Here is a 21,134-nt window from a genome sequence, read left to right as displayed (position 1 = left end):
GCAAAAATAGATTACTATGGGTAACAGGTATGGTGAGTCCCTTGACTTCCTGCATCTGATGTGTAGCTCCACACACATGGGCATCACAGAGTGGCCATTTCTTAGAGGCCAGCCTCTCTTGTAAGGATTAAAGGGTCCCAGATTTGCAGCTGGATTTGTTGAAATTCCTTCTGGTTCTAGCTCTAAGTCATCATGAGTTATTCCCTTATCTTTCTGACTACACATGGGAATAATAGCTTGGACCAGAGGGTTCTTGCCCTGTGGAGTCACTGTAAAGTGTGAGGGAAGGATCTCAGGGTGCGGGTGGGGGGAGATCTTACAGAAAATCAGCACAGATCACCATAATGGGAAATTTGTCATTGGCCAGTCATTGGGATTTCTTTTTTTAACTAACACAAAAAAGCAACTCTTTCCCTAATAATAAAAACTAAAGTTACCTTGCAAGGTGGGAGATGGCTCCCAAAGATATGCATTCAGTTCACCAGAAAGCACTTGTGCATCCTGAGCAGAGAGCTCAAAGGAGGATGTGCAGAACTGGTCGTAGTTCCAGGGAAAAGCAGCTACAGAAAGGGATAGAAAATCAAAACACATTTCTGAGGAAATGATAAGTGAGCCCTACCAAAACAGAAACAGGTAAAAGCCTCTAAAGAGGCTTACACTTGGCCAGTACAACAATATGCAGTGATGGGATTTATAAGCACCCTCTTTCAAACTTGTCTAACACTTTGACGTTGCAACAAGAAGTTTTCCCCTATAGAGTTCATGCTTGAGAACTGTGCAGTTAAGTTACTAAACAGTTCACACACATAGACACACAGTTTTAAGTCAGTTCACAATTTTGCCTGGGGTACACCCATAGCTAACCTTGGCTTTAAACAGCCCAGGCCTCAGGCTAGACACAACCTGGGTATTAGGGACTCATTTGCTTATGGTTATTAAAACAATCACATTTAGTTATCTGAAATAATGCCTTGTTTTTCAAACTTGTTCTAGAGCCTCTTTTTTTTCCTATTTCTTTTATTTAGGTTCTTACTAGGTAGCCCTGGATGTCCTAGAACTTGCTATCCAGACCAGGTTGGCCTCAGACTCATAGAACTCCACCTGCCTCTGCCTCCCAAGTGCTGGGATTAAAGATGTGTGCCACCATACCCAGTGGACTTTTTTCCACGATGATAAATGTAGTTCTCCATCAGGGTTATAGTCATTATTGTTCATGTTCTGCATGGTTGTGCCCCCCCCCCCCAGCACGTGTAGGAACTGCTCCACATGGCTCATGGTGCTCTCAGACCATACAGACTGAGTTTAGGAACAACAGAAGTAAGAGAGGAAAAAAAGGAAGGGAAATGTGGAATTAGGATAGGTTCATGTATTCTTCCCGAGACAAATATCAATAAGTCTTGGCCTGTTCCCATCAGCCCCCTTCCTATGATTTCCTCCCAAGGACCATTCTCTGGAGATGCTTAGCTGTAGTTACATTGTCTCATATCCATAGGCCTTGGTGAGTGAAAGAAAGAGGCAGGAGGGGGATCTGTCACCTCCTCCTCATACTCTGAGTTTCTTCCAGTTCTCTAGCTGTTATAGTCTTGGCTGAGCCTCCCTGGGTTTATAAACATGGTGGTAATGTCAGCCATGTGTGTGAAACCCTTGTGAAACAAGGGCGCCTGTGGTCCTCAAACCTAAGCTGGCTGTCTTCTCCAAGTGGGGAAGGAAGGGCTATGTGGACATTTGTTTGCAAGCTGGTTTTAAAACAGGGAACCATGTGCTGGAATGGCTCACTATGGATGGATTATTTAACTCTGATTCTTAAATTCTTTGCTTTTTGTAGACCTTGCCTACCCTCTGCCACGAAAATATTTGGAATTTATACTTTAAACAGCATAGGCCACTTTGCTTGTTGATTTAAAGCATGCTAGAGGTTTTATAATGGTTATTTATATTGGCTGACACTGACCCCTCTCTGAATGACCTGTTGATGTTGGACAGGGATAAGAGGCTCTGAATACAATGCAGGAAATGGAAGGAGATCAAACGGAACGAGCATGTTAACTTAGACACGATGCTGTGCGGCTTTACATGGAGATCAGTCCTCTGCATAGGGAATCTTAAGAACTGCATTATTTGGCCCTACTTACAGGAATGAGGCATTCTCTTCAGGGACATCTAAGAGAGGTTTTCAAGCTATGTTTTACATTATAGTATCAATACACTTGGCATTGTAAAATCTTTGGGTTGTATAAAATTAGATGTCGGTAATACACATTCTTTAAAGCAGGGCACAATCATTATGGTTCAGAAAGACCATAGCAGCCATGGTATGAAGCAAGTCATTCTGTGAAGTCCATTTCTGTAGTCATGAGCTCGCTGGTGAGCCCACCCGCTGGTGAAAAGAGAGATCTTGCATCTCCCTTCCATTGTCTCTCATCCTTGTCTTCTTTTTTCTTCCACTGATTCAATGGCCCATTTCCTATCTCATTTATCCCTGTACGAATGTCAGTTACGAGACAGGGGGTAACACATATTTGACAGCTGCCCAATAAATTATGCAGAAGAACAAGTTAAGGACAAGTGCAGATGACTTTTAAAACAACAGAGCTGTGGCCAGTTAAAGAATTTCGTGTGAAAGCTTGGCGAGAGCCCTTCCCTTGTGGATATCTTATATAAAATACAGTTACTCATCCATATCCACTTAGTGATGGATGAGTATTGTTTGGAGATCACACCAGGGTTGCTTAAAACTTGGAACCAAGTAAAATGGAGTACCCTATAGAGAAATAAAGGGACGCATATGTATTCGAGTTGTAAGTATTAAAATCAGTTTGTGAATAAGAGCACCACCTAGATGATTCTAGAAGCCTGTTTCCAGGGATGTGACTTGGCCTTATATATGGTTATTTGGTGAGCATGGAGTTACCATCATAAGCTGTACATGTTCATATCCGTTAGTGGAGTGATAGGAAAAGCAAATCAAGTGGAATATATTTGCACACTTAAAGTATATCCTGCCATGCTAGTTTTAGAGAACTCTGGAATGTAGCTAATGTGTGGTTCCTTGGAGTAAACATCAAAAGATTGTCTTCATGTTGGTGGCAGTGAAGTTTGTTAAAGTTTAAAACCCCCCTCCTCACCCCACTGTGGCTATAGATAGCATTACTAACCTAGCATATTTATGGTGTCTTTGTTTTCAGTTGGACAGTCACTTATCCTGCCTCTCTGCAAGCTATCCATGCAGTTAGCCAATCTCAGATAGTACCAGACACAAGAAACAACAACAAAAACTAAATTCAGGGCTAAGGGGATACGTCAATTGAGAAAGTATTTACTATACAAGCATAAGTTCTAATCTTGGAACCAAAATAAACACAGGTACAGCTGCACATACATCTGTAGTTCTAGTTCGTATACCATGACGGGAAGAAGAAACAAGAAAATCTCAAGAAACTTCCCAGTCAGCTAGCAGGAAGTAAAGAGGAGCAGCAAACCATGGAGATCTAGCCTCGGACAAGGCAGAAGGTGAGGACTGACACCTGAGATTTTCCTCTGACCTATAAACACACGCCGTGGTATGCACACATCCACACTCACACACATGAATTTCCTGTGTGTGAACACATGTGCTTCCCTGGGTGAAGGTCTATCTCAATGGTAGAATGCTTCTTAGAGTCTGCAAAGCCATGGCTTTGATCTCCAGTCACACACACACACACACACACACACACACGGATCTATACTAAACATGTACAGACTCTTTCTCATTGTTACTTCACAAATAGCACATGTAACAACTATTTGTATACCATTACAATTCAGTGTATAAGTAATCAGAGTGTACAAGGGGATAGGTAGAGGGTATTATGTTCAATTACTACATATTTTATGTGAGGAACTTGAACATCCACAGACTTACACCAGGAATCCTGGAATCACTTCTCCACAGCTAACCAAGATTCAACCAAATTTGGGGATGATAGTTGAAGATCAGGTGGTTCTTTGTTTGTTTGTTTTGTTTTGTTTTGTTTCCCATAGCCAGAAAGCCATTTTTCCTCTTCCATCAGAGTCAAAATATTCTTGTGGCCTGGAATAAATATGTCTATGGCTATACCAAATCCACTGGCAAGCACTCCCAAATCCAGATCATTTCTTTGTGTACTGGCACCAATCTGATTTGGTTTGGTTCTCACAGGGTCCTTTCCGTATTACACACAAGTGCAGGGTCTCTACTGCACAGTAAAGCCACTTCCCAATGAGCGGCTGGAGTATGTTTATCTTACGTTCTGTTGTTTATAGAGCTCTGTGTGGTGAGAAGCTTCAGTGTCTGTGAAATTCAATAGAGAGAAAGCTGATGACCTCATATAGAACATGAAGTGATTACAAGGGGTGGAGTCACCTGGCGTCAGCAAGCTGCTTGTCCTTCTGAGAACTGGGAGGAAAGCTATGTTTTGACACAGTGGGCATGGTGCTAGACAAGGCGTGAAAGACAGGTAGCTGGTAACTCAGTCTGGTCTCTGAAGCCAATTTAGCTTTAGCATTTTCTTACTCCCACCTATTTATTCTCCAGTGACCTTATTTAGACTATCTTTGCACCGTGTCCTAAGTGTCAGGCTTTGGCCGCAGTTGGATTAGTCAGTGCGATGTCTTCCATGCCCCCTGTTCTGTTTGTGGTCTGCAGTTTAGAGTTGGTCAGGGAACTGATAGGCATGTTTGAGTATTTGCATCCCAAGACTTCCCTCTCCATCCCACTCACACATCTATCCACACATCCACTCCCAACAACACAAATATTGACTGTACCAATCATTCATTAGCAGTAAAAAAAAAAATTGGAGAGCAATTATTTTTCTTTTACTGCGCTTGCCCTGAAAGACACCATTAATTACTTTATTGCCTATGGAACTGAGCCAGTTTCGGTGTCCCGGGAGCCTGCTCCCCACCTCAAGAGGTATTTGCAGCTCAGAGGAACACAGCACAGAGTATCACCTGGCAAGGAGGGTACCTACCCTGTCTTCTGAAGTGAGATGTCGATGCCTTGGTGGTGGTACCCTCCTGACGGGGAGTTCACAGGTCTGGACCAGCAGTGACAACGGTAGGTCCCCTGAGAACTCCACTCTGAGTGGAAGTGGGCATGTATGACATCTGGACTATGAGAGCTTATTTATGATTTTTTTTGTTTCTCCTTTGTTTTTATAAAAATGTAAGAAATCATTGAAATCCCAGAAATGACTGACTGCCAAGGGTGACTTTTCTGAACCTTGATATTGATGGTCTCCTCCAAGAGGGCAGAAAGTATTGAGACGCTTGCCAATCCTTCCTAAGCAACCTGTCATAGCTGGGCTTTTGCAGGTGGGTGTGACCCAGAGCAGCCATGATGGTTGCTCTGATGATTGGTAGTTGGTTTTCCTCCTCGTCCCGTGCTAGTTAGTAGAAATACAAACAAGCCTAAAGGAATTTGCTCTTGGAGTTGAACCAGCCTGACCATGTATGTCTGCTCAGTCTGGAGACCTCTTCTCTGTGTCAGAACTGGGTATCTCTTTCCCACACAAAGGTGTGCACTGTGTGTACAGCTTCCATCAGTGAAAATGACCAGAGTGTATTAATATTTCTTATTATATGCCAGGGTCCAGTGTCTGTGGATTACCGAGAATACCCCAAATCTAGCCCATACTGTTTAGAGTTGGTATGTTTGTGATTTACAATCCCAGCTTGTGTGTTTATTTGCCGTGTTCCCCATTTTTTACTGTAAATTGAAATAGTTTGGCAATACCGTGACAATAGCTGAGACTGTTGAATAAGCTCTACAGGAGACAGGATAGATGAGTTGATGAGACTGTTGGATTGCCAGGGTAGTTCTGGGGCACTGTAGAATAACACCATGAGCCCTGTATTTGTTTAATCCAAAATAAGTTTAAGAAATATTCCCTCAAAGCAAATGCAGTAGATTGGGCTGACTTGTTTTTTTCTTTGTCAGGTCTTTAATACATAAAGAGTAAAGTCAGTAAAGGAAAAGCCCTCCTAAGTTTCCTGGTTTTATCACTGCCCACCATGTTTCCTCATCAGCTATGGACACATCCAACATACCAGGTTCAAACATCTTTTGCATGTCAGTAAAAGTCTGTATTATACTATCCCTTTGGAGCTCAAGTTATATGAACAAAAAGTCTAGGTTACTACTAGTGACAGCTCAACTAAATGATCAAGCTGAGCTTGTTTGGGTTAAATTATATATTCAATTATTTTTGTTTAAAATTAAAAGCTTGGTTATATTACCACTTGCTATATAAGTTTACAGGTGCTGTTCACTTATTTAACAATAATGTACCAAGTGTGATTAACAAGGTGGCTGCCAGAAGAAGCAAAATAATTATTTTTTCAATATGCAGGTCCTCATCATAACTCACAAATCAATATGGATCCGTGGGGATTTGTTCTAGCTGTGGATCGGGGACCTCAGGGTGGTCTCCTTTCATTTCCCTATGAATGTAAAACCTGGACACTTACGCTTGCCAGGCAGGTTTTTCTTTCTCTCTCTTTTTTAAAGACTGATGTTTAACTACAACCACTGGGACCTAAATCAGAGCATCCTGTGCCTAAGTATGAATATTAATCAGACGCCAGGCCATAGAGTGTCTCGCCGAGTTTGACAGTTTAAAGGATCAGTTAGTTAATTAGAAGATGACATGGCACACAGGTCCCCAGGCTCTGTCCTGCCTTCTGTCTTCTCTTTTCATTTTCCTTTTTGACAAGTTGGATTACATCATTACCCGGAGTTTCACTTGTTAGCCCCACCACAAAATGAGAATATTTTCAGCTTTAATTATCTGTGATCTCCTCCCCTACCTCTGCAAAGACCGGGTTTAAAATGAGACTCAAAGAAGTATGGGAGAATCAGAAGTTCAAAGGCCCATAGAAATCAGCCCTGCTCATCCAGCTGCCCCGCTTTGCAAGATGAATGCAAAGGTCTCTTCTAGCTTTGGAAACTGGGTTGTGGTAGCCATGGTGATGGCTGTTCACTGTGACGGTACAGCAGGTGTAGATGTGTCCTGTCGGGTGTCCCCATGGCTTCTCCAGCTTGAGTTGACAAACCCCGCAAACATCTTCACAGAGTGGTCACCAATTATATTGTCTCGTGTTCCTTGTCCATCACTACACCCACGAACTTCACTCCAAAATCTGAATAATTCTGTCCTAATTATTTCGGGCCTTGATATTCCTCACTTGGGGATCTTTTTATATCTTTTTATGTACCCGTGTCTCCTATGGAAGCTAAGTCTCCCCAAGGGAAAATAAAATGTAGATTAGCATTTAGTATTTTGAAGGACACATTCTCTGATAAACCAAGTGGAATTAACCGTTCCGTCTTGTCTGCCCATTCTGTTTTTCCTGCATCTGTCATGGCTCATTGAAAGCTTGTTTAGACAGTTTGCTTATGTGCCTGTGGGCTTGCTAAGACCCTGAGATTCTCTATGGAAAGAACTAAAGATTATGTGTGTCACCCTCAGTGGATGTGGGAAATGAAGAGTTAAAAAAGAAAAGAAAGAGGGAAATCTAAAAATCTGCCAGACACTCTGCAGAGTAATGGAATATGAGTAATTCTTCACAGTCCTATGGGGATATCTGAAATCCTGACCAAGGAAGAGAGAGCCTGTGCTGGAACTTGATTTCTAATGGAACATCCTGATTCCAAATCCCAGGTGCCCAACCTTGCTAGACTTCGATTGTCGGTTGATAAGAGGTGTCTTCAGATGGCACCAGACAGTTCCAGTTGCTATATTCTCCATGAGAGTGCACAGAGATGGAAGAGGAGGGTGAAGGCTGACATATTTGATGGGTATTACATTGTGGCATAAAAAGGTAGTGATTTCTGAGATGTACCCCATTATTTAGAAGAAGAAAGAGGAGAGCCAGCACATGTGGCCAGAAGGGCCTATGGTGACCTACTAAGACGTAACAAAATATATATTGTTGGGAGGATGGGGAAATGGGGGACAAAGGCCTGCAGTTAGAGGGGAACTAGAGCTGATGGTGGCGTTTAAATGAAGGGGCTAACATCTCAGTGCTGCCATGAAGGAACAAGGTGACCTCATCCTATAAGATCCTAAATATCCTGGACAGCAACTTGACCATCGTTTAAATGGGTGAAAGGTAAGGCTGTCAGACATAGGCTGTGGAGAAGTGTGAGGGGAAGGCTGGAGAAAGAGGTGGGGCCAAGGCAGATGTGAATCTGCAAGATATCTAGGGAACAGCTTTGGGCTGGAGGAAAGGGACAAACAAGAGGCACAGCCAACAGTCCCATCAGGATGGATGGTGGTCCAGGAGTGTGTGCCTATTAGTATGACAAGCCTAAGGTCACGGGCATAAAAGGGGGGGGGGGGGCACCTGTGTGTCTGAATGTAATGGTAAGTAGGGACATCTTGAAGCATCCAGAATCATGTAGGAGAAGAAATCCATAGGCATGTCTGTGAGGGACTTTCTAGAGTGTGTTCATTGAGGTTGGAAGACCCTCCCTGAACTCGGCCAACACTGTCATATGGGCTGGGATCCTGGAGCGAATGCAAAAGAGAAATCGGCTAAGTACCAGCAGCCCTCTCTGTCTGTTTCCTGGCTAGCTGCCTCGTGACGGACTATAGCCTCAACTTGTGAATAAAAAAGACCCTCTCTTCCTTAGGTTATATCAGGTGTTTTGCCACAGCAATGAAAAACAGAACTAATATTCTGGGTGACCAGCATGGAGTGGGGGTTTGGGGAGACTGGGCAAGAACATGGAATTAAAAGGGACCGCAAAAAGCCTGCTGCATTTCAGGGGGTTGGCATGGAGCAGGAAGATGGAGCCCGTGCCAATCAGAATCAGTCAAGAATCCTGCCAAAGTGCTGTCACACATAGCTGGCAGGAGTAGGGAAGAAACGCTGTGGGAGTCAGTGGGTCATGAGGCACTAGATGGGAGATACTTCAAGCACAGACATGGAGACCACGCAGACCTACAGTTATGGCTCAGTATGTGACTGGAGAGGCTCTAAAGCCTCCTCCTTCTGTGAGCCTCCACACCTCTCCATCAGGTGGGGAGTTTCTTGTGTCCAGAAGCAATCTGTTCCTCCATCCACTTGCACTACCCTGGGTCATGGTTCTTTTCTAAGCCCACATGGCCAGCTTCATAGACAATGGGTGAGACTAGGAAGAAGGTATTTAATTAGTTATGTATGCTCTGTTCAGATTTCTTAATTTAGGTTGAGTATGTCTTTGGAGTTGTTTTGTTTGCTCTTACAAGAAAGGTACTAACAATTAAAGCCTTTTGTGACACTTATAAGACAGTGTGCTTGTAGCTCATTCCCATCCTCAGCACGTTCCCTCCTTAGTTGTACCACTCCGTGATATCCAAATGGTGATGTCTTACTGCTCTAGCAAGCACAAGGGATCGGTAACCATCGGTTGAAAAGGCGGTTGACTGGGGGCCATGGTATGCCTTGCCCAAGCAAATCTTTGAAGAAGCACTCAGTATGCATACACACCTGTGAAATCCAAACCATTTCCTATAATAACGTGACTCACCCTAAGGAAGGCCATAGGCAGTTAGGCAGAATTCACTGTCCTTGTAGGTCTCCTTTGATGGGAGAGGGAGATGGTGAAACAGGGTCTTACCATTTCTCCCTTCCTTCCAGAAATGAACTTGTGGTTTTAGAGCACCCACCCATTGGCTTCTCACTGGCTTTCTAGTTGATATTGGCCAGCACACGGCTGCCTGTAGGTACAGGCTGCTCACCTGGGAGACGTCAGCATCAAGGCCTCCTACCATTTAGACACACTGTAATGGCTTTCACACCTTTGTATCTCTCTGGTATTACTGTTTCGCTTCAGCAAGCCCACTCATATCAAATGTATCTTACCAGAGACTCTTCTAAATCACCTCCATTTTCCCTGCCTCTGGGCTCTGGCCATAAGACCAGAATCCTAAGCGGGTGTGTTGCCTGTGATCTAGTGTTCAACTTTGTCCCATTTATAGGGTAGAAAACTTTTATTAGCGTTTAGACACACATATATCTGGTTTTGTTTTTTTTAAGATTAAGGACAATGACACTGGTGCTTATCCAGCTCACAAATATACTAAATTGTTATATTTTCCCAGAGAATGTTTAAAAAAAAAAAAATTAGTGTTGCCCATTTGTTGACAGAATCTCCCTCTCGAAACAAATCATTGGTCTTGATGGCATTTACTAACTTACTCTGTGAAGTGTTGTTTTATATAGAAAGTAAATCCTGGGTAGAAGCTTTGTAAGTAATTTCAGACTTGATGGCACTTGAACCTCATAGGTAGAAGTGAATTATGAAGCCTCAGTTGGCAGTTTTTTCCCCCAAGTAAGTGTCTTTAGTGCTTCTTGTTTATCTTCTGTGTAGAGCTGTTTTAAACTCCTGAGCCAGCTTCTGTTTAATGCCCAAGTCACCCAGCTAATGCACGCCCCACCCCCCACCCCCCCCACACTGTTACCCAGCTTCTTCAAACCTCACTGACAAGGGGCCCATGACTCAATTCCAAGCTCATAGAAAGAACAGTCTACTATGGGGACATTGTCCTGAGTTCCAGAATCTGGCCAAGACAGAAAGCTGTCAAAATATCCACTGTAGCTCTGGTTCCATCTGAGAGCCACTGAAGAAAATACATAGCCATTTGCCAGTTGGATGCCCAGGTCAAAATTCTTGTTAGCTCACTCTGCCTCTAACCTAGTGCCATTTTCTACTCTGTATACGTGTTCACTTACATGCCTGTGTATATGTGTGTATCTCATGTGTCTGGACATGTGTACATATGGATGTGATCAGAAAGCAACCTTCCTGTGTATATGTGTGTATCTCATGTGTCTGGACATGTGTACATACGGATGTGATCAGAAAGCAGCCTTGAGTGTCATTCCTCAAGACACAAGCCACATTGGCAGGGGTGGGGTGAGACTGAGTCTCTCACTGGCTTGGATCTTGCTGGTTTGGCTAACAGAACTATCCAGTGAGCCTCAGGAATCTATCTGGCTTTGCCTCACCGGCACTGGGATTATGATAACTTACCACCATGCTCAGCTTTTCTACAGGGTTCTAGGGGTCAAAGTCAGGCTCTTATACTCATGCAACAAGCTTTTGTTGGCTGAGCCATCTCCACAGCCCTACCCTTTCACTCTGTCCAACCTTTCCCCCTAGCATCAACAATCACAGTCTCTTCCTCAAGCTTCGCTTCTGTCTCATCCTCCATCCACCTTCAAGTACACAGTTCTTGAGGACTTTGCCTATGCTACATGCCTGGAGGCTCCAGGACCGGCTCTGCTCAGCAAGTTCTCCCTTGTGTTGGTCCTTTACTTCAGTAACTTAAAGTTCTCCTCCTAGTTAAGGCTGGCCCCTGGATACCATATCGTCCCAAGCCCTTAGCTTCACCTTCATCCGACTGAATTAAATGGTTGGAAGGACTAAAGGTCTTGCCTCAAGAAGGTGGCAGAATGCAGATCCCTGCAGATACTGCAGAGCTTCAAGCCAGTCTTGGTGGTGAAGCCAGGGTTGGCTTTAATATGCATGTGGGAGCTGAAGGATGGAGTTTGGGCTCCAGCATGCAAAGGCAAGGGAAGATGTGTCAGTTCACAAATGGATGGTGAAGTGGAAGATTCCAGACATCCTTCAGAAAACAAACTGGTTCTGGAAGCCAAACATACAGAGCTGGTAAGATAGTGTGGGGAAAGTCAGAGTGAGGCTGGAATTCTGTACAATGGGAAACTCCCTCTACCAACAAACACAGCAAGCTGTCAGTATTGTGTGCTATAGGGTGAGTCTTCTTATCTTTAAATTCACACAGTTGTTGTATACTATTTTTCTCACGTTGCAAGTGATTCATTTTTTTTTTTACATTGTGGGGATTAGATTTTATTTCAAACGTGTAAGTAAAATCAAGTGAGAAAATTTAAAGAAAACAATTTCATAAATAGTACCTGGGGCAATTGATGAACATCCCTATAGTTGGACGTCATGAAAAAGAAATGGGAAGACCTCACAGGGCCATACACTGTAGACATGTCACCTATGCTAAGGACCAATGGACAGCGTATGACAACTGGGGAAGCATCAGTCATCTTAGCCAAAGCAGCTGGTACCCCGTGGAAGCATAAGGGCCGGGACCATGTGTGCTGTGTTAATCCCTAAACAACAGTGTCTGGTTCACAGTGGCTGATGAGTAAGGTTGCTGAGTGAATGGCTGGAAGGGGGAAACAAGGCTTCAGTTTCCATCCATGAACAGACACCACTGCTATTCACTCTCGGCAGCCCTGGGCTATGACAGAACCAGGCTGGGAACAGTGAAGTTCTCACACTATCCCTTGGAAGGAGCTCCCAGAAGACACAGCCTCTCTCCAGTGGGCCTATCTGCCACCTGTGGCCTCAGACAGAGGTCTTGTGTTTATATCATAATATAGAGCCAACCTTGCATAAGCTTGGCACGTTGGTGCTCTGGAGCTTCAACAGGGCGATACAGGACATAGGAGCAACTGAGCGGTCAGAACCACCCACCCCATTTCCAGGGAACACCTTTGCCCCACTCCTGCTCAGGTTTGTCACATGGAAATGCAAGGTCCTGTGAACCAGAGCATAGGAACTCAACAAAAGATCTTTTCAACCTGTATTTTAGATTGCAACAATTGATGTTTAAATGTTACTGATTTTCAGAATTACCATTTAATTAAAATTTGTTTGAGAATGCCGACAGTGGTCCAGCATCTAGTTTGAAACCCCTAACTTAATTTGTAAGATAATAAGATGAGGTCATATCTGCTACCCACCTTACCACCCACTCCCCACCCCATGGTTTTGTAGTTTTTGGTTGTCCTCTGGGGATTCTTTATAAGCTTGTTACTCTGTGAATCTCTAGGACACACCAGTGGCGTTTTCAAGTACCCTCAAAGTCTCTCCCTTTTCCTTCTCTTGTATTCCAATCACCCTGCCTTCCTCTCTCCTCAGAGCCTGCCCTCTACACTCATAATAAACATGGGTTAAGTTCTCCAGAACCTAAGGCATTAAACCCCTGTCTGGGTTCCTGCCACTCATATCCAGACTTCTACTTTCCATCTCTTCTCTGTCCCCATGATTCACTTTCTTGCTGCCCAGTGGAAACTTGTGTCCAGGGATTGGAGCACATCCACAGGATTCTCTCCCGTCTGCAAGTGCTGGCAAGGTGGGCTAGGAGCCTAGGCAGGGTCACAGAGCCTCGCTCTGACTTCCACATGCAGAACGAAACCTGCTGCACATCTATCGTATTACCTAAACCCAGAGACCAGAGCAGATCTGAATATACTTCTTACCCCCCATACTTAGAAGAGATTCCTGTGGACCCAGAGGTGTTCTAACTATACACATAAAGGAGAAATGCTCAGAATAAGATTAGACATATCCTGGGACTGGCCAGTCAAGCGCGGTCCTGCTGGCAGGGTCGCTCTTCACAGAACACATGTTGATTTAGGATCATTTGTGAGGACATTGTGTTTCTTGAGCTGTTTTCTTTACCAGCCCTTTCCCAACAAGAAGACAGTCTGTAAAGCCTGCTGCATACATCAGCATTCCTAATGGACAGGCAAGGTCTTACCTGCCTTAGGCTTACGTCAAATTCTGATCTCATTGCTGCCAGGTGCATGCTGAGTGTTACTGGGCACATTACTCCGACTCCTTCAGCCACAGTTCTTATTTGGGTTGAACAGGAATGTCTGGGTGGAGTGGTGAGGGTCACTGGCTCATCCTCCCATTAGTATCAAAGAACTCAAGCTCAGATGTCCTTGTTGGCTAGTTATGGTCCACAAGCCATATCAGCATATAGCCTTCCCATCTTGTTAGGGCCTGCAAACAATAGGTGCATTCTTCATCTGAGGGGTGGTTATGAATATACAGGACAGTGTGATAGTCTTGATTTTGCTTCTTAGCCCACAAAATATATTTTCTTTTTAGCCCTTATGGGAAAGGTTGGTGGCCCCCTAACTAGAGTGTGCTAGAGGATTTTTCTGTCCTTCAAGATGGTCATTTTTGTATTTTTTTTCTTGATTTCTTGGCCACTTGCAGAATATGTTCTAAGAAATCTGACCAGTTTTTACTCTTTGATGAGCCCTCCTCTGCAATTCTGGAGCAGTTGGTCACCCCTCCATAAGGTAGAGAAGCCCTGTTCCCAGGGTGCTGTGAGCTCACCACCCCTTCAGCAAATTATTCCATAGACTGGGCTGAGTCATCTCACCATACTTCCCTGCCCTATGCAGATGCCCACACCACAGCCCACATGATGACCTTGTAGGAACTCAGACTTGTTCTTCTCACATGCTTTGTGAGGTCTTCTGCAGCAGAGAGCCACTAGAGGCATTTAGAGGAACCCCTTCTCAGGAATTCCCAAGTCCAGGCACAAATCCCAAGACAGGAAGGAGGTCCAGGAACCATCATAATGTGCTGTGGCAGTCCAAAGACTAGACACGTAACAGGGGTGACCTTACAGATCAAGGACACGAGAAAACCTGTTCTTTCTGCTGAAGATGAAAGCGGTTAGACATCTTTTCTGCCACTCTCACGAACATAGCAGGTGTCTTTCCCCTGTTGCTGGCCTCTACTGCATTCTTGTTCTCTGTGCTCTGCTAAGCAGGTCTTGGAGACAGATGCTCATCTGCCCGTTTGACATTCGAAGGCAGCTGCGGTACACACTCAGCAGTGTGCTTGCCTTTTCCCTTACCCAACCTCCTTGCAGGACACAGCATCCATCTCCAGGAGCTTCAAGTGCAAACAGGAAGCTGTCAATCTCCAACAGCCAGAGTAGTCTATGAGATTCCGAAATGCCCTTGAGACAGCAGCCCCTCAATCAATTTATTGAGGAAAAGAATTTTTTTCTTTTCATTGTTTAAAATGAGACGTGGGATCCTGAACTGATGTTCTAAACACAGAGAGCCTCTCAGACACAGAATCACACTCAAATGCTCTTACATATGTCTTCAAGTCATCTCTTTGGTTTAGGCTGATATCTTTGGACATGTTGTCTTTCCATACTTGTTTTTAAAACAACTTTCTGACTCTGTCAAGCCCAGGGACCACTCACTGTGATTCAGATAAACTATCAGAAACTTGCCTTGTCTTATTGAGGGGTAACTAGAAGTCACTAAACCCTTTCCTCAGACTGTGACTGAATCCCTGGCCAAAACTGGTGTACAGGGTTCATAAGAATCATCCTCCTACCCAAGGCAGAAAAGACATCTTTCCCAAGCTTTAGGCCTTAACTTTCTTGTGGAAGTAATCCCTTTGCCCATGTTGAATATCTGTTTGTTTGTTCAGTATTCAACTAACTCAGAAAAGCTACCCCACATAGTTCAAACCCTTGTTTTGTATCTGATATTGAATTTGTTTACTGGGTATACAGTGAGCACCCCCACAGGGGAGAGATGGGCAGTTTGATCTGAGTGAGACATGGAATATGGTCCTAGAAGAGTTCCAGACTAGGAGGAGGAAAGTGATGGACACACAGACTACCTTCTCCTGGGAGTTCTATAGAAGCTCCACCATTGCCTGTAGGATGGTGCTGTGACAAGGGAGGTGAGATCAAGGGGCATAATAATGGACATGAAGTTGGGTGCTCCAGGCAGAGAGCGCAACATCTAACTCAGCTAAACGCTGCCAGACACCAGTGTGCATGTCCCCAGCAGCTGAAGCAAAGGGAACAAATAGAAAGGTTTGGCCCCGTGCTGGAGAACTTGCACCTTGTGCTATGAACTTGTTAGATGCATGCTTGTGTGCACCTGTGCATGTGTAATGAATACTCTAGCCATGATGCATAGTAAGATCTGAAAGAAGGAGATTGGAATGATGGGGAAGATGAGTTAGTATGATCTGAAAGGAAGTGGAAACCAAGCTGAGGAAGGGCCAAGGCACTAGGATCAAGCCAACCAGCTGGAAGGTTCGGGGAGGACATTTCTGTCCTCCTGCCCACTGATACACATGCTCTATGTGGCATTGTCCTGCCTCATTGCCCCGTCATCCCACATCTATTTACATTGTCATTCAGGAAGTCCATAGGGAAGCTTTTGCGCATAGTCTGATGAGGCCTGCATTGTTTTTATATAGCATAGAACAGAAGAAGATCCTATTTCAGATATCAGACAAGGTAACCCAGTTCGTTGGCAGAAAACAATATGCTCCCTTTAGAGGGCATACTCAGCAGTTACGCTCACATGAGTTCACGTCCACATCTGCTAACCTATAGTAGCACTCCCCATCTTAGTGAAGGTTTTTATGGCTATGATAAAATACCAGGACCAAAAGCAATCTGGGGAGGAAAGGGTTGATTTCATCTCACAGCTTGGAATCCATCATTCAGGGAAATCAAGGCAGGAACTCAAGGTGGGGGAAACGTTGAGGCAAGGAACTGACTCAGGCCATAGAGGAATGCTGCTTACTGCCTTGCTTGGCCTGCTTTCTCCTAGCTCCCAGGAGCAGCCCAGGGATGACACTTGCCCACAGTGGGCTGGGCCCTCTCGCATCAATTAAGAAAATGCACCACAGGCTTAGCACAGGCCAATTGAAGTCTTCCCAAATATCTCTGGCTTGTGTCAGATTGACAAAAGAATGAGCCAGCAGAATCCCCAGTGATCTACAGATTTTCAAAGACCAGTTACTAAAGACATGCCCTGGGCCCCTTCAGTGCTTTCAGATGGCCTCCTCTGTCTCACTGAGCCATCTTTGCTGACCCTTCTTTACACAGTTCTTTTTTTTTTTTTTTTTCAATGTCCACAAAAGCAGAAAGAGGCAGGTGTGGGATGGTACAGGGTAAGCTGCGAAAAGTGCCCGGTGCTCTGGTGAGCTTGTTAGGGTTTTCAGATAATGCAGTTACCAATGGGAGAAGAGGTTAAATATCTTCACCAGTGTGTGCCTTTGTGTGGCATGCAGTTTTCATTTTTCCCTTGCAGGCACTAACACTGTTGTCCTCACATGACCACCAGGGTCAGTGTGGCTCAGGGCTTTAGTGCGTTCCCTTACACAAGTGAACCTCTCTCAGAATGCACCATGATGCTCGCAGGCTCAGTTATCAAGACTTTGACAGTGAGACTGCGTTGTACGTGTGCTAGGCAATTGTCCCAAATAGAGGGCACTCTGTGCAGATGTTGACTTGGATAGTCTTGTTTTAGGCACTGTGGGTACATGGGAGATTTGCAACGTTAATTCCATATGATGTTTGAATGCCAAGAATGGGTATAGAACTTGGTCTGGTGTATTTTCTGTTCCCTGTCCCCACTGTCAGCAAGGAGGTGTGTGATACCAGTAATGTTCTTCTGAGACAGTGGTTTTCAAAGTGAGGCCTGGGCACTCACAGGGCCCTGGATGCTTGTTTCTCAGCATCTACAAGGTCAAACACATTCGCCTAAAAATTCAGAGTATGGTTTTCCTCTCTGCCTGCCATTCTTTTAGTAGTAGATGATCCAATGGCACTTCCTGTTAACCACATGATGCTTGTCACAGGCACTGGGTACAGCAGCAACTGAGACAATCTGCTGTCTCCTATGATGCTAGGCATCAGAGAACTTTGGTTTAATGTAAAATGCTGCCCTTCCCCCTAAAACTCCTGTTGTAGAGACTACAGGCATTTCTTTCTATTATGCTCTTTATAGTAATATGCTGTCAGTTTGTTACTTCTGTGTGTGTGTGAGAGAGAAAGAGAGACAGAGACAGAAAGACACACAGAGATACAGAGAGACAGAGACAGAGAGACAGAGACAGAGAGGGTCTGCTCACCTTCTACCCTGTTTGAAACTGTTGTTTGGTGCTGTGTACACCAGGCTAGGTGACCATGACCTAACTCTGGGATATCTCCTGTTTGCACCTCCCGTCTCACCAGAAGATCTCAGGGTCTCAGGGGTCCAGATGTGTGTGCTTCCACACTCAGCTTCACGTGAGGACTTGGGTCCTCATGCTTGCACAGTAAGCACTGTACTCACTGGGCTCTGTCCCCAACCAGTCACTGCTATTTTTAAGTGAATTAGTGAACAAATGACTTTTCTGGTTGCTTGCATTCTGATAGTTACATCAATAATAACCCTGATACTTTTGGGCCATGGTTGTTTGTTTGTTTGTTTGTTTGTTTGAAACTGTGTCTTGTTATATACTCCCAGGCTGACCATAATCTTGTGGCAGCCTGCCTGCCTCAGTGCTAGGATTACAAGTGTGCACCTACAACTTGCTTCAACATCTTTAAGCTTATAATATGCTCCCAAATCCACAGTGTTTTAACAGGCACTATGCTGAAGTCCAGTGGAGTGTTTACTACAACTCTCTCAGCTTGAGATTATAACTTGAAAGATATGTAACAAGATATATAATAGATATAATACATCCTTTATATCTATTATATATATGTGTATATATATATACACACACATATACATTCTCTAACAACTCAACTTCCACTCACTTCAATATTTATTTTGGTTGTTTAAAAGTAAGTAAACAAAGAAAGACTGTGAAGCCAAGGGGCCTTGTAACTTTAGAAGCAGAGAGTCAACCATGACAGCGAGCCTTCCCTTCCCACAGACACCTGGCCCTGTGCTTTCTGTTTCATAATGGTGCTTGCAGCTTGCACTTGCATTCATGGCTTTGTGGAGCTGGCAGGTGGCTCTCCTCCCATTCATCCAGCTAGCCAACCTGTGTTTCCTGAGCACCCTGGTTAGAGATGGTGAGACTGCTTCAAGGAACTTAAGCCTCCTGCAGAGAAACACTGAACCATCTGTAAGCAGGATCATCACTGATTCTGAAGTGATCCCAGGGACTGGGACTTAGCTCCTGGGTGAAGTACTTGCCAGGCAATATGAGGACCTGGATTTGGATTGAGTACGTGTGTGTGTGTGTGTGTGTGTGTATGTGTGTGCATGTGTGTCAGTATGTGTGTCCGTATGCACACACATACACACACAGCAGTGGGAGGGATATATCATCTTTAAAAAGGAATATGATAATACAACACATTGATAAACACGATGGGAAATCCATGCCTGTAGAGGATGCCTGCAGGTGACTTAGCACAGGCTCTCCTCGAGAAGGTTCCTATGGGCTGAGATGGGGTAAAGGGTTAATAAGAAAGAGAAGGGAAGAAGAGCTTTGAAAGAAAGCTGTTATCCACAAGGAAGGATGTGGGTGGTTTGGAGTGTAGTGAGAACCAGAGGAGAGTACCAGCTAATTGATACACAAGGACCAAATTTTCCCAAGCCTTCTGGGTCCCTGGGGAAACTTTTGTGCTTTCATCCAAATGTGATTAGAGGTCACTAGAGGGCTTTTAGGCCAGTGAGGTTGAGCAGACCAGACTTAGAGATGGGCTGGTTGTAGGAAGGGACAAGAGCATGGATAAATACTACGTCCAGTTTGTAGCTGAAGGACTTAACCTTCTCCAAGTTATTTACTCTGTAAGTCAGCTGGTTAGCATGCCCACCATTACAGGTGAGGAGAATGAAGCTTCACAAGCTGCTAGCTATATAAGATCCTTCCCAGAATCCTCCACAATCGACAATCAAGGCTCCAGCCCAGACCCACCCTCCAATCCAGTTTATGCCTGCCTCTTCTGGTATCAGCTGAGGCAGAAGCTTCAGATAAGGACCCAAAATGGAAGTGGCCATCCTCCCCTCCAACCATCAAAGCTGTGAGCTAGCCCAGCCAAGAGGCAGTATCTCTTGGCTGAGTATTTCCGTCTGAGAAATAGGACCCTACCCACCTGTTGGCCACCAGCCTAAGTAGGAGTTAATTGGGACAGGTTCACTCACATCTCAGGTGTGTCTCAGCTCCCAGAAAAAGGAGCCATTATTCTTGCACTCCCATGACACCTCTTGACAGGGGATGTGGGAGTCTTTCTCAGACAGTTCACCCTTTATCAAGGGAGGGGGTTGGTGATCGCTCTGGAAGCAGGTATGGGAACTTTTAACATTGCCATTTGGGGTAAGGAAGAAGCACCTATGCACTACATTCAGGCAGAGGGCAAGCAGGTGTTTGGTTGTTTTGTTGGCCTGGTGGGTGTTGTTGTTAAGTAGTTTAAAAAGCTCCGAAGCTGGTTGAGTGGTTCAGTGGGACAGAGACCGAATGGGAAGCAAGAAACATTGTCTTAAGACCGAACCCCTCCCCCTCCCCCTCCACTCCTCTGCCCTTCCCCCTCCTCTAACTTTCCCCTCCCCCTCCTCTACTCTTCCCCTCCCCCTCCTCTGCCCTTCCCCTCCCCCTCCTCTACCCTTCCCCTCCCCCTCCTCTACTCTTCCCCTCCACCTCCTCTGCCCTTCCCCCCCTCCTCTGCCCTTCCCCTCCCCCTCCTCTGCCCTTCCCCTCCCCCTCTGAGTACTGTCCATTATCACCTTCTGCCTTTACTATTGCCTCTTCTCGCTTTCCTGGCACACATTACTAGGCACACCTACAGAAGCCTGAGCAGCAGTGGGATGCCAGAGCATAAACAGTAAGAGCCAGTGACAATTGGCTCTCAAGTGTCAGCTCTGCATTATCTGTGGCATCTGCAAAGCTGAGGAGATGGCAAAAGGCTGGCAGCTTCTACTTCCAGGTCACTTTGACAAATAAGTTTCTGCTGCCTTTGGGATTGGCAGGGTATGTTGGTAATAATATCTGCTCGCTCCCCTGTAGGGCAGTGTCTCTCTTCACCACCTCTAGCTACTTTACATACTCATGGATCTAGCTTGCAATTTACATTTGGATATTTTATTCATAGGTGGAATGTTTTTTTTTTTCCCTACAACTTTGTACAGTGCTAAACATTATCGGAATCTTATTCAAAACATGTCCTTTCCATAAAATCTGTTTATGTGCCATCATTATCTGCAGCATTAAATACATTTTATATCATCAGAAATTTTATGATATATTTAAAAATGAATTTCTACTTAGCTGAAATGCATTAGGGATTATCCAAAGAGACCCTGCTGGAAAAAAAGAAAAAAATGCAGTCATGTTTATTTGTAACTGCCAGAAAATGGCTTGCAAAATTGTTAGTGTCTTTTTATTATTCCCTACCACTGGAGCACTTGCTTGTTAATTAGAGAAATTTCAACTGTCATAGTTGGCAATTATAGCTTCTGTATCATTGTCTGTTATGAATAGTCAATGAGAGCTGATTAATATGCATGAGCAG

The 21,134-nt window shown here is 44.6% G+C and overlaps 1 protein-coding gene across 1 annotated transcript in view; it reads left to right on the top strand.

Moving 5' to 3' along the window:
* Pdzrn3 (PDZ domain containing ring finger 3) overlaps positions 1–21,134 on the top strand; it is a 223,298-nt gene that overhangs the window by 153,105 nt on the left and 49,059 nt on the right. The window lies entirely within an intron of this gene.

The sequence above is a fragment of the Arvicanthis niloticus genome, chromosome 9 (assembly GCF_011762505.2).
Source record: "Arvicanthis niloticus isolate mArvNil1 chromosome 9, mArvNil1.pat.X, whole genome shotgun sequence".
NCBI lineage: Eukaryota > Metazoa > Chordata > Mammalia > Rodentia > Muridae > Arvicanthis > Arvicanthis niloticus.
Note: the sequence above shows the minus strand (reverse complement) of the source record. Positions and strands in the feature narration are given on the sequence as shown.